We start from the raw sequence: 12,662 nt of genomic DNA on the forward strand, positions 1-12,662 counted from the left end.
ACATGTTTATTTCTTTTTATTATGATAAAACGTAAAGCAAAACAATAATCATGACTTATTTTTAAAACGCTCAACAGAATAAAAATGAATGAATTTGTTTTTCTTTCGCATAATTATGCACACTCAGTTAGAGCCGAAGCTAATATCTCCTTTGATGGCAAAGCACTAGGTATTTCCACTAAAATCAGGAATGAAATACCAGGAGTACTAGGCAATCTAATTAAGACCAGCATTTGGAGGTATAATTCGAAACAAGGAAATAGAATGATTTCTAGTTATAGCTGATTGCGTATGTTAAAGACTCAGTGGTAGAAAATACCATTAGCACAACACTTTTATAAGATGGCAGTATATAAAATTAGTATAAATAGTCTCTCCACATGCAACTATTAACTAGTTAACAGCTATTTTAAAAGAAAACTCCTACTTACCTGAATTAGCAGAGGGAAACCCAGGAAATATACAAGAGTCATATACAGAAAGCTTTGCTTCAGTAAAGTTTCTACCCACATATGGGGGAGTGGGGTGCACCAAAGCATGGGTGTGGAGGTCAGAGGACACCTTGAGGGAGTCATTTCACTCCTTCCACCATGTGGGTCCTGGGGATCAAACTTAGGTCAAATGGATTGGTGACAGATGCCTTCACTCACAGAGCCATCTCACCACCCCAGAGTATATCTCTTTTTTTTATTCATTAAAAATTTCCACCTCTTCCCCGCCTCCCTTTCCCCTTCCCCTCCCTACCTCCCCCCTCCCCCTCCCCACCTCTCCTCCTTCTCCCTCTCTAGTCTTAAGAGCAGTCAGGGTTCCCTGCCCCATGGGAAGTCCAAGATCCTCCCTCATCCATAGAGGGTGAACATCCAAACAAAACAGGCTCCCACAAAGTTAGTCCATGCAGTAGAATTAAATTCCAATGCCATTGTCCTTGGCTTCTCAGTCAGCCTTTATTGCCAGCCGCGTTCAGAGTTTCCATTTTGATCACATGCTCCATCGCTCCCAGTCCACCTGGCCTTGGTGAGCTCCCATTAGATCAGTCCCACCGTCTCAGTGGGTGGACGCACCCCTATGATCCTGACTTCCTTGCTCACGTTCTCCCTTCTTCTGCTCCTCATTTGGACCTAGGGAGCTCAGTCCAGTGCTCCAATGTGGGACTCTGTCTCTATCTCCATCCATCGCCAGATGAAGGTTCTATGGTAATATGCAAAATATTCATCAGTATGGTTATGGGATGAGGCCAGTTCATGCACCCTCTCCTCTGCTGCCCAGGGAACAATCTGGGGATCCCTCCTTGGACCTGGGACCCCCTCTAGAATCAAGTCTCTTACAAACCCTAAAATGGCTCCCTAATTTGAGATATTTACTTCCCTGCTCCCATATCCATTCTTCCTCCATCCCACCCATTCCATTCCCCCAAACTATCTCAAATCCTCCCCTTCTCCCTTCTCTCTACCCAACTCCCCTTACATCCACTCCCAACCCTCCCCCCCACCGTGCACCCAAGTTTACCTGGCAATCTTGTCTACTTTCAATATCCAGGAGAATAACTATATGATTTTCTTCAGGTTCACTTTCTTATTTAGCTTCTCTAGGATTATGAATTATAGGCTCAAAGACCTTTAACTATGGCTAGAAACCACTTATGACTGAGTACATACCATACCATATTCCTCTTTTGGGGTCTGGGTTACCTCACTCAGTAAAGCGTTTTCTATTTCCATCCATTTGCACGCAAAATTCAAGATGTCATTGTTTTTTACCGCTGAGTAAAACTCTAATGTGTATATGTTCCATACCTTCTTTAACCATTCTTCTATTGAGGGGCACCTAGGTTGTTTCCAGGTTCTGGCTATTACAAATAGTGCTGCGATGAATATAGTTGAACAAATGCTTCTGTAGTATGATAGGGCATCTCTTGGGAATATTCCCAAGAGTGGAATTGCTGGGTCCTGAGGTAGGTTGACTCCCAGTTTCCTGAGAAACCGCCACACTGATTTTCCACAGTGGCTGCACAAGTTAGCATTCCCACCAACAATGGATGAGTGTTCCCCTCACTCCACATCCTCTCCAGCAAAGGCTATCATTGGTGTTTTTGAGTTTAGCTATTCTGACAGGTGTTGAACTCACAGGTGAATTCCTTTAAAAGCTTGTAGCCACAAACTGTAATCACAAAATTTGCAGGAAAATAGATGGACTCAGACTGAATCATATTAAATGAGAGCTCATAATCTCAGGAAAATAGTATGTTATCCCTTATAGTCAGACTCTAACCAATAGTGTAGCATGTCAGATGTTTGGGTGTGTCTGAGTTTCTACATTCGGTTAACTGAGGTGGAAAGAACCACTGTGTCTGTGGGTGGCACCATTCCTTAGGCTGGGATCTTGGACTGAATAAAAAGGAGAAAGTAAACTCAGCCTCAGTGTTCCTTTCTGTTTGATTCCTGACATCAGATGCAGTGTGACCAGCTGCCTCCAACACCTGCCACTGTGCCTTCCTGACATCAGATGCAGTGTGACCAGCTGCCTCCAATACCTGCCACTGTGCCTTCCTGACAACAGATGCAGATGATGGACCTAGAGCCTCAGTATGAGCCAGAACAAACCTGTTCTTAAGTTGCTTTAATCAGGTAGTTTGTTATAACAATGAAAAATGTGACTGATGGTTCTTAACATAAGGCATCCCCAGAAGTCAAAGTAAAAAGGCCAACAACCCCTAACATATCTAAGTAGAGGGCTGACAGTGGGTCAAAAAAGTAATACCAGTGTTTCTCAACTTCAGTCTTAAAGGAGAGGTGAGCATCAGAGATACACTGAGATGCCCATTTTCCTCCCATCAAATTGGCAAAATCAAAATTTGATAGTGGATTCTGTTGGTAAGGCTGTGAAGAAATATGTATGTTGTTAAATGATACAACTTCTTCAGAAAGAAATTCATTGACATCTACCAAGACTACAGCTGTATTTACCCTATTGCCAGAAATCCCACTTCTGTAACCTCAGGGACGTGAATGCAGAAATGGAAAATGACACATGACTGAAATTACATACTAGAGTGTTATGTGTGACAGAGGTTTCTGGCTGACCTGGTCCTGCAGCCGTTCAGTTCTAAAGAAACAGAGGTCTACACTAATTATAAACTAGTTGGTCTATTAGCTCAGGCTTCTTATTAACTCTTTTATCTTACATCTTAACCCATAATTCTTGTCTGTGTTAGCCACATGGCTTGGTGCCTTTTATCAGCAAAGCAGTCACATCTTGCTTTCTCTGTGGCTGGGTAACAACTGCAGTCTGAGCCTTTCCTCTTCCCAGAATTCTCCTGTTCTGATGCTCCACCTACACTTTTTACCTGGCTTCTGGTCAATCAGAATTTTATTAAACCAATACAACTGACAAACCTTTACAGGGTACAAGACCACTGTGGAATAGCATTCCTCCCTCTTTTTTTTTTTCAAAACAAGAACTCTGAGTAGAATCTTCTTTGTTTATCTTTTTTTCCTGAACATTATCCATAACAACTTGTAACCAACATTCTAGTATCCTAAGCTCCTAAGCAGAACCTCATGGGATGGAACCCTCAGGTCCTACTAGGATGAATGTTAAAGAACATAGATTACAGGATGGCATGGATGTGAGAGGTATTGTAGATTAAGGGAAAGAAAGGTAAAAGTCTCAACAGAAAAGTGGGGGGGGGCTGCTTCCTCCCAAGCTTCTGCCTAAAGCAAAAAGAAAAAAAGATTGCTACTTTGATACATATAATTTATTCTCTTGCTCAGGCAGAGATGAGGGATTAATGCAAACACTCAAGGCTCTTGGCAAAGTGATTAAGGAAGCTATGATTCTTGTGGGCTGGAGGGTGAGGGCAAGTATTAGTTTCTTGCTCCACAATGAATCTTCTCAAAATAGTCAGTCACTCAGGGCCAGCAAGATAGTTCAGCAAGTTAGGGTACCTGATGCCAAGCTGACAACCTGAGGTCTATCCCCAGAATCCCACATAGTCGAAGGGAAGAACTTCCTCCCACAGGCTGTCCTCTGACCTCCACACATGCACTGTGACAAGTCTTCCTACACACACACAACACACAAAATAAACATTTCATAATAACATATTTAGTAAAACATTTTAGTGTACAGATCTACACTCTTCTTGCCTTGTTCAGTCAGAGCGACTCTTTCAGAATACCTGAGAAATTTTTTTCAAAAAACAAGTAAGAAGCAATCAAGGCATGCGTAACTATGGATGGGTAAAACTCTTCCAGGAAGTGAAAAGCACAGATTGAAAAATAGATGTGGCCTTGGGAGCTGCAGCTGGCTGTGGTCTAAACTTACCTGTCTCCCCTGTGAACTCGGTCTGAATAAAGGCCAATGCCAACACATACAGCCGAACCCAGCATGGCCTATCATATCTGTAATATTTCATAAAGGCTCAGATGTTGAAGGCTTGGCTCCTAAGCTGATGGTGCTATTGAGAGGGAAGTGAGCAGAGTTTATGAGGTGAGCCTCGCTGGAGATAGTGGTCATTATGAGGGGCGGTACATCAATGATTCTACCCTGAATTGACTCCACCCAGCCAATCAAGGGCTCACTCCCAATGACTTAACTTCCTTCCTCAAGGCCCAACTCCCCAAAACTTCCACCACCACCCCACCACTTTCTCAGCATCACAGACTGAAAAACCTTTAAACACAAGGGCCTTTGGGAAGCACTGCATTATGATGGTACAACGTAGTGGACAAGGGTCCTTCAGGAGTGTTTGGGGCAGTGTAGAGGGATGAAAGATTCATTGTTGGCTCATGGTTTTGTTACCAGGCAACAGTCTAGATTCTCTTTAGCTTCTTAGCCTCTGTAATCCCCACAAAGAACTCAGAGAAGACAGCATGTGATGTTACTAAGCAGAGTACGTTACCCTCAAGGAATTGAGTAGACCATGGCCCAGAGGAACATTGCTCTGTTGTCTTAGTCTCTGTTCAATTGCTGAGAAGAGACAGCATGGCCAAGGCAACTCTTACAAAATAAACCATTCGACGGTGGGGGTGGGGGGTGTCCTGCTTACAGCTTTAGAACTTTAGTCCGTTATCACCAGGACAGGGACCATGATCTCCTTCAGGCAAGGGCCAGAGCAGCAGCTGAGAGCTTTACATCATGGTCCACAGGCATCAGGCAGGGAAACTGCTCCATCATTGACTTTGGGAACCTCAGTCAACCCCCATGACACACTTCTTCCAACAAGGTCACATCTACCCCAAAAGGCCACACCTCCTAATCCTTTCCGACAGTTCCAGTCTCTGGTGACTAAGCATTCAAATAGATGAGCCTATAGTGGCCATTCTTATTCAAACCACCACATCCATCCACATTCTAGGATGCTTTTGTACTATTTTAAAGTCTCTGCAGCAGACAGCTTGGTGAGGGGTGTTTTTTCTGTCCAGGTGATAGATAGGCCCTTACTGAGCAGTGGTTTGTTCTTGCTCTTAATCAGAGAGCTTCCTGCTGCAACATAATCTGATATCAGGGTTCGGGCTCCAGAAGCATGATTTAGATAGTTATCAATTAAAGACCTTTAGGGCAGTTCAGGATGTCATGGCTCCTGCCAGGGCCAGCAACCAGACTGCTCTGACCACTAATTACAGTCTGAACAGATTTAGCCCTTGATCTTACAAGCTTTTAATTCAGGGGGTCAATCCTAAATTCCCTCTAATCCTGCAAGTATCTAAAGCGCTGCCCAATACTTTCAGGGGTTTTAGTCCATGTGTCCCCTCAATTTGAGCGTACAGTGAGGCAAAGCACGGTGGTGGGAAGGAGTATGTGCAGAGCAATGCTCAGTTTGTGGAGAAATGAAACAATAAATGCATCTGAGAAATGGGAGCTGGCCCAAGCCATCTCTAATGTTTCATTCTTGTGCTCAGAGCTTCTTGATTATGGTCTACTTCTCAGTTAACCCCTCCCCCATTTTCTAATTAAGCAATTACCTAATTATCTTGCTTGCTTTTCATTCCTCAAAGCCCTTGCTATGGCTGTAGTAGCGCCTCAGTCTCCGGCTTCAGTGGGGTTCTTAGTTTTGATGGAGGAGCCAGCCAGGTTTGGGATTTGTCCAGTTGAGGGTGAGAGGATAGTAGGTCATGATAGAAGTAGCTAGGCACGCCTTGGGAACTCTCAGTACCTGCTGTGTGCCAAGACACACACCTCTGTGCAAACTCACTCATCCCACGTAAAGCCAGGCTGCAGTTGAGGTCTCTCCAAAGCTGTGTTCTTTAATTCCTACTCGATACTGTTCCCTCCTTCACCTCAAGCTCCAAACCTAGTAGTTATGAGTGCATAGAAGCTCTTGAACTTTGAAAACAAAGTAGCATTTAATTAATGTCTTAGTTAGGTTTAATATTGCTGTGATGGAACACCTTGACCAACAGCAACTTGGGGAGGAAACAACTTGTTTGACTTATACTTCCATATCACTATTCATCCCTGAAGGAAGTCAGGACAGGAACTCAAACTGAGCAGGAACCTGGAGTTAGGAGCTGATACAGTGGCCAGGGAGGAGTGCTACTTACTGGCTTGTTCATTAAGGCTTGCTCAGTCTGCTTTCTTAGAGGACCCAGGACCATGAGTCAGAGATGGCGCCACCCACTGTGGGATTGTCCCTCCCACATCCATCACTAAGAAAATGTCCTGCTGGCTTCCATATACCCTGATCTTATGGAGGCATTTTCTCAAATGAGGCTCCCTCCTCTCTGATAGCTCTTTCATGTTGACATAAAACTAGCCAATATAATGAATGTAAATATTTGCTGCGGTGAAACGAATACTTCTTAGACATCAAACATTGCTCCAATTGCTTTGTGAGACAAATCATATTAACGTTCCACGGGACAGTTGAGGGACCTGGAGTGGAGAGGTTGTTGGTAAAAAGTAAAGTCTGAACTCGAACCCACCCATAATCCCGCATTCACCTGTGGTTCCTCATGGTAGGCTGTTGACTCTTGGGTGTTTGGGATGTCTATACTGAGGGAAGCTGTGCCCGAAACAAAAATGGAGACACATGTCCCTGTCCTCATGATGCTTTCAAAATCCTCACAGGTTCCTTGAGAAATCAAGACTAATGCAAATGAAGTAATTAGAAACTCTTAGCAGACAGCCTGTAATTAGCTGTAATGCAATATCCCCCATGGCTAAGAAGAAGCGCTTCCTGGCGAGGCCCTGAGACCTAACCCCACCTCCAGAGTATAATCACTCTTTTAAAACTCGGGAATCTGGGTCAGACGGGGCCCTGGGCCTGCAATCTGCTGCTGTAATTTTCTCTTCCAAGGAATCCCACCTGACCAAATGGCACATCCATGAAATAGCTCGATAAAGTTGCATTGAACGTAATTTTTCTACTTTTCTCGAACAACCGAGAGCATCATTTTAAACCGACGTTAGTGGATCTTAAGCACCACACGCCATAACTGGGGCCCTTGGCCTTCTCCCAGTTCCTCAGGTCCACCCGCTGGGGCCCTTGGCCTTCTCCCAGGCTTCTCCCAGTTCCTCAGGTCCACCCGCTGCAGTTCGTCTGACACAGACAACGCGGAAGGCAAGCAACTCCTGGAGCAAGAGGAACTTTCGAAGTTCGAGCTCATTGCCGTGGCAGTGGGTTAAAGTGTCCCAAGCTCACATTTTTGCAGGTGGCGCATGCTTAGCTGAATGTGTGCGCTACTTTATCCAGGCTGCATAATGGCCCGTTACTATTCCTCTCACAGCCCTGGAGGTGCGAGAGCCAAGAACAGTGTCCTGGCAGGCCTGACTGCTTCCCAGGACTGCCTCCTTGTAGATGATCACCTTTTCTCTGTCTCTGCACACCCACTGTGTGTGCGTGCGTGTACGTGTGTGTGTGTGTGTGTGTGTGTGTGTGTGTGTGTCCGCCCCCATTATCCTTTTCCATTGAGAACTCTAACCAGAAGCATAGGATTTCCGTGTGTAAGAATACGTGTACCTCTGGGCTTATTGTGGTTTTTTTGGGGGGGGAGCTTTTTTTTTCTGCCTCGTTTTGTCCTATTCTGGTCTATTTTTATTTATCTTGTTAATATTACTTTCTTAGATGGCAACTTGCTTTCTACTGAAAGAGAAGAAAGGGGGTGGATTTGGGTGGGTGGGGAAGTGTGGAGGATTTGGGGGAAGGGAAACTAATCAGAATATATTGTATGAAAAAATCTATTTTAATTAAAAATTTAAAAAAAGAGAAAGTTATATAGGATTGGGGTTTACCGTAGGGCCTCATTTCACTTGGTCACCTTTTTAAATTGTTTCTCTGGACACCGCAGCATGCTGAAATATTGGGAGGAAGGATTTTTAACACAGAATTTTGAGAGGAAAGAAGACACTAGTCCTCTTATACCAGTGCTTCCCCCTCCCCATGTGACATGTACTGAAATCCTTCAGTGAGTCTCAGTTGACAGATGAACTGCCAACATGGTCTAAAAGGGCTTTGATCTCACTGTGTCTCAGTTGACTGTATTAGCTGCTTTTCTCATCACAGTGGTTAAAAAAAACAAAAAGAAAAGAAAAGAAAAGAAAAAGAAAGAAACTCCTGAAGAAACAAATGAAAGAAGGGAGGATTTTCTTTGGCTGGCAGTTTGAGAGAACACAATGCGTCCTGGCAGAAAAACATGGCAGGAGCATGGTTTTGGCAGCAATGGTTTGTGCCAAGGCTTGTTACATCTCCATGCATCAGGAAGCAAAGAGAAATCAGGTCCTGAGCAGGGCCTTACTGTAACCTCTAACCCCTATCTCCCAGAACCTGTTTCGTCACCCTCCTCTTAGGGAGTTCCTCTCATCATCTGGAGACCAAGTGTCCACCACGTTCATGAGCCCGTGGGGGAATAGTTTAAATTCAGATCATAGCAGTGGGGACAGCGGCAGGCTGGGCTTGGCTATAGTCATTGCTCACCAGGCTTCTCTGTCCTGGCTGTCTGGGACTGTCAGTCGTTGTACACAGTGACTGATGTCCCACTACAGCGGGGTATGACCTTTTAAGACCTAGTCACAGAAGTCACAATACCCACACTTCTGCTGGGCTTAAATTCAGTGAAGTTACAAACCTGCCCAGGCTCAGAGAGAGACCTGAAAGGAATCTGAAAGAAGTGGGGCTGTCTCTCAAATTGTCATCAGCTGTTTACAATTTAACTGTGCCATCCATGAGTTTCCTGACCCCTAGGCAGCTTGACCCACGTGAAAAGAACTTGGTGGCTTCCAGAGGGAGAAGCTCTGGGTGCCTCTGTCTTCACCAGGGCTGGTGGAGGTGGCCCAGACCATAACAACTGATGGACACTTCCTTTCTGACTTAGCTGTGGAGTCTGGTCCCAGAAAGGCCTGAGTTCGCTGTCCCCAATCCTAGCCCATCTATTTCTTTACCTTAGTCTAGGTCTTTGGTGATCTCTTTTGTCCTCTATTTTTTCTGGGCTCAAATTCCACTCTCCTGGAACTTAAGCAACCACTTTGCATTTTGAAGCCAGCTTGCCCTTCCTCTGTCTTGGGCCCTTTTGCTGAGGTTTAGGTGTCTGGTACACCTGACCCAGGTTGGCTAGGCCTGCTGGAAGCCATTCACCGGAGTGACTGCAAAGTCCAGGCAGGGGAGGAGTCTTCCTAAGAGAGGCCACTGTGAGACTGCGACAGGCTGTTTTTGTTCCGGGAACATAGCCCAGGCTCTCAGAATCTCGGCCCCATCACATCCTGACCAAGCGCGCACCACCTGGCTCTAAATAAAAGCAAGTGTCTTGCCCCTTGCCCTGTTCTAAGCCTTTTAATAGCTGGTATATGACAAGAGCACTGGTGGGGATGAGGGTAAGGGGAGGGGTGTTTCTTCACCTTTTTTTCACAAAGGCTGCTCCAGGGCATCGGTGATGCAGAATCCCTGTACTCACAAACATGCACAGCCTAAAAAGACGGCTCTGCCTTCCGATGGAGGAACAGAGAGATAACAGTAGTTGTTTCTAGAAGCCAGACACAGACTCCAACAGATGGAGGCAAAAGGACTGGGATTCGAACCAACTACACTGGTCAGAAGTCATCAAAGCCTCCCTACTCCTATTCATCCTCATTAGAAAACATCCTTTTTTTTTTTTTAAAGTTACCATACAAAATCGTAGGTGTCATTATGTCATTTTCATTATATTTTGTCATTGTCATTATATTTTGTTCTTATTCATTCCCATTCCCCATTCCTTTGTAGCGCCCATCTCTGTCACTTTTGTGTGACATAGTCCCATCACCCCTGCCTTTTCCCACCCTCTCCACACCTTGATGATCTTTTCCTCCCTCTTAGCCCCCTTTCTATTTTCATCACACATATGCACACGCATACACACACACATGCATATACACAAACACAGAAAGACAGACAGACAGGCATGCTTATTATTTAAGTCTTGCTTTCGAATATGAGAGAAAGTATGTGTGTTTCTGTTTCTTGGGATTTGATTTCTGACTCTTAACATCATCTTCCTAAAAAATGCTGTGATTTTATTTTTCTTACGGTCTAGAAAGATTCCTTGGTCAATCCATATCGCATTTCTTTTCTTCAGTTTATTTGTTGACATACATTGAGGCTGTCTCCATCTCCGAGCTCTTGGGAATGAGCGCAGCAGTAAGCACGGATATGCGAGGGCTCCGCAGTACGTAGGCTCAGATACCGTTAAGTATATACCAAGAAATTACTTCCTAGAGATTTATTAGGATAGCCATAGGGTGTAGCAGGAACATATGGTAATTCTATCTTTAGGGTTTTGGTTTGTTTTGTTTTGTTTTTGGAAGGGGAACTTCCACATTGGTTCAATCGGTTTGCAAACCCTCCATAAATGCAATGAGGTACCTCTTTCCTTATGCTCTTGCCAGCATTTCTTATCTTTGTTTTCCCAACAATAGCCATTCCAAATGGGATAAGATACAAATTATAAAGCCGATGAATTTATATTCCCGTGATGGCTAAGAAGGTTCAACACCTTTTCAAGTATTTATTGGTCATTGCCTTTCTTCGTTTGAGAACCTGTTCAGTTCGTTAGCCTCTTTACTGACTAGGTTGTATTTTTGTACATTTAATTCTTACAGTTATTTATATATTTTACATGTTAGTGTTTGCTGTGGAGTTGGCCACAATTTTATTTTTCCATTATGTAGGCTGTCTTTTCAGCCTGGTAGTTGCTTTGTTTGCTGCACAGAAGCATTTCACTTCACACAATCCCATTGTCAAGTCCTGGTATTACTTCTAAGCTATTGGAATCCTTTCACGGGGTCCTTGCTGATGTTCATCTTATGAATGTGCTCTTCTAACAGTTTCAAAGTCTCCGGTAATAGGGGGTCACCGGGAGTGGGCGTGGCTTGCCCCTTAAAGGGCCAAAAGAATAACATCCGGCCTTACATTCAGACCTCTGACCTATTTTTGAATAGACTTTGTGCGTGGTGAGAAATATGGATCTAGTTTCATTTTTCTATATGTGAATTCCCAGTTTTTCTAGCACTGTCTGTGGAAGCAGCTGTCTTTGATCCAGTGTATGTTTGCGACGGCTTTTAGGAGTTAAAACAGACAAACAAACTAGGTGGTTATAGCTGTGTGATTTATTTCTGTGTCTTCTATGCAATCTTATTCATCTACACGTCTGTTTTGTGCCAGAACCATATAATTTTTGTTACTATAACTTTGCAATGTGATCACATGAATATTGTGACCCCTCCAGCATTTCTCCTTCTGCTTAGGATGGCTTTGGCTAGCCAGGATCTTTTGTGTTTCCATATAAATTTTAGGATTGTCTTTACTAGTTCTGTGAAGAATGTCATTGGGATTTTCATGGGGATCACATTGAAACTGTATATTGTTCTCAGTAATACAGCCATTTAAAAATATTTCTTAGTGTGTTTATGTATATGCATGTTCATCTCTAAGTGCATATGCCAATGGAGGCAAGAAAGTAACTCAGTTGTCCTTTCTTAAGCACATTTGACTTCTTTTCTTCTTTGAGTCAGAGTCTCTTATTGGCCTGGAATTTACTAAAAACGTGACTTGCCAGAACCCCTAAGATATAGCAGGCAGTACAATTCACAACCCCAGAGAACCTAGACAGCAATGAGGACCCTAAGAGAGACATACATTGTTCTAATCTACATAGAAAGTAGAAAAAGACAAGTAAATTGGGACCATGGGAGAGGGTTGAAGGGGAGGGGAGAGGAGCAGAGAAGAATGTATAGCTCAATAAAGTCAGTATTTTTTTTTTAAAAAAAGATATAGGAGGAAGTTCTACAATGAAAGTTTATAACTATGGGAGCTTACATTAAAATTATATGTATCGGAAATATCAAATAAATAACTTAATGATGCACTTTAAGGCATTATAAAAATAAGAATAAAGAAGGCTCAAAAATAGTAGGTAGCAAGAAATAATAAAGACCAGAGCAGAAATTAGTGAAATACAGACTAAAGAACAATATATAGACTCAATGAAGCCAAAAGTTGGTTCTGTGAAACCCATAGCCAAACTAATCTAAGGAAACTGAGAGAAATCCTAAATTAATAAAGGCAGAAGCAAAACAATGAAATATTACAATAGATTCCTATGAAATCCAGAGAAATAGTGATGAACTTGGAAAATTTGTATTCTAAACCATGGGAGAAGCTAGAAACTCTGCTTACACTTCTAGAAAAATAT

The sequence above is a fragment of the Myodes glareolus genome, chromosome 2 (genome assembly GCF_982192425.1).
Source record: "Myodes glareolus chromosome 2, mMyoGla1.1, whole genome shotgun sequence".
In the NCBI taxonomy this organism is placed as follows: domain Eukaryota; kingdom Metazoa; phylum Chordata; class Mammalia; order Rodentia; family Cricetidae; genus Myodes; species Myodes glareolus.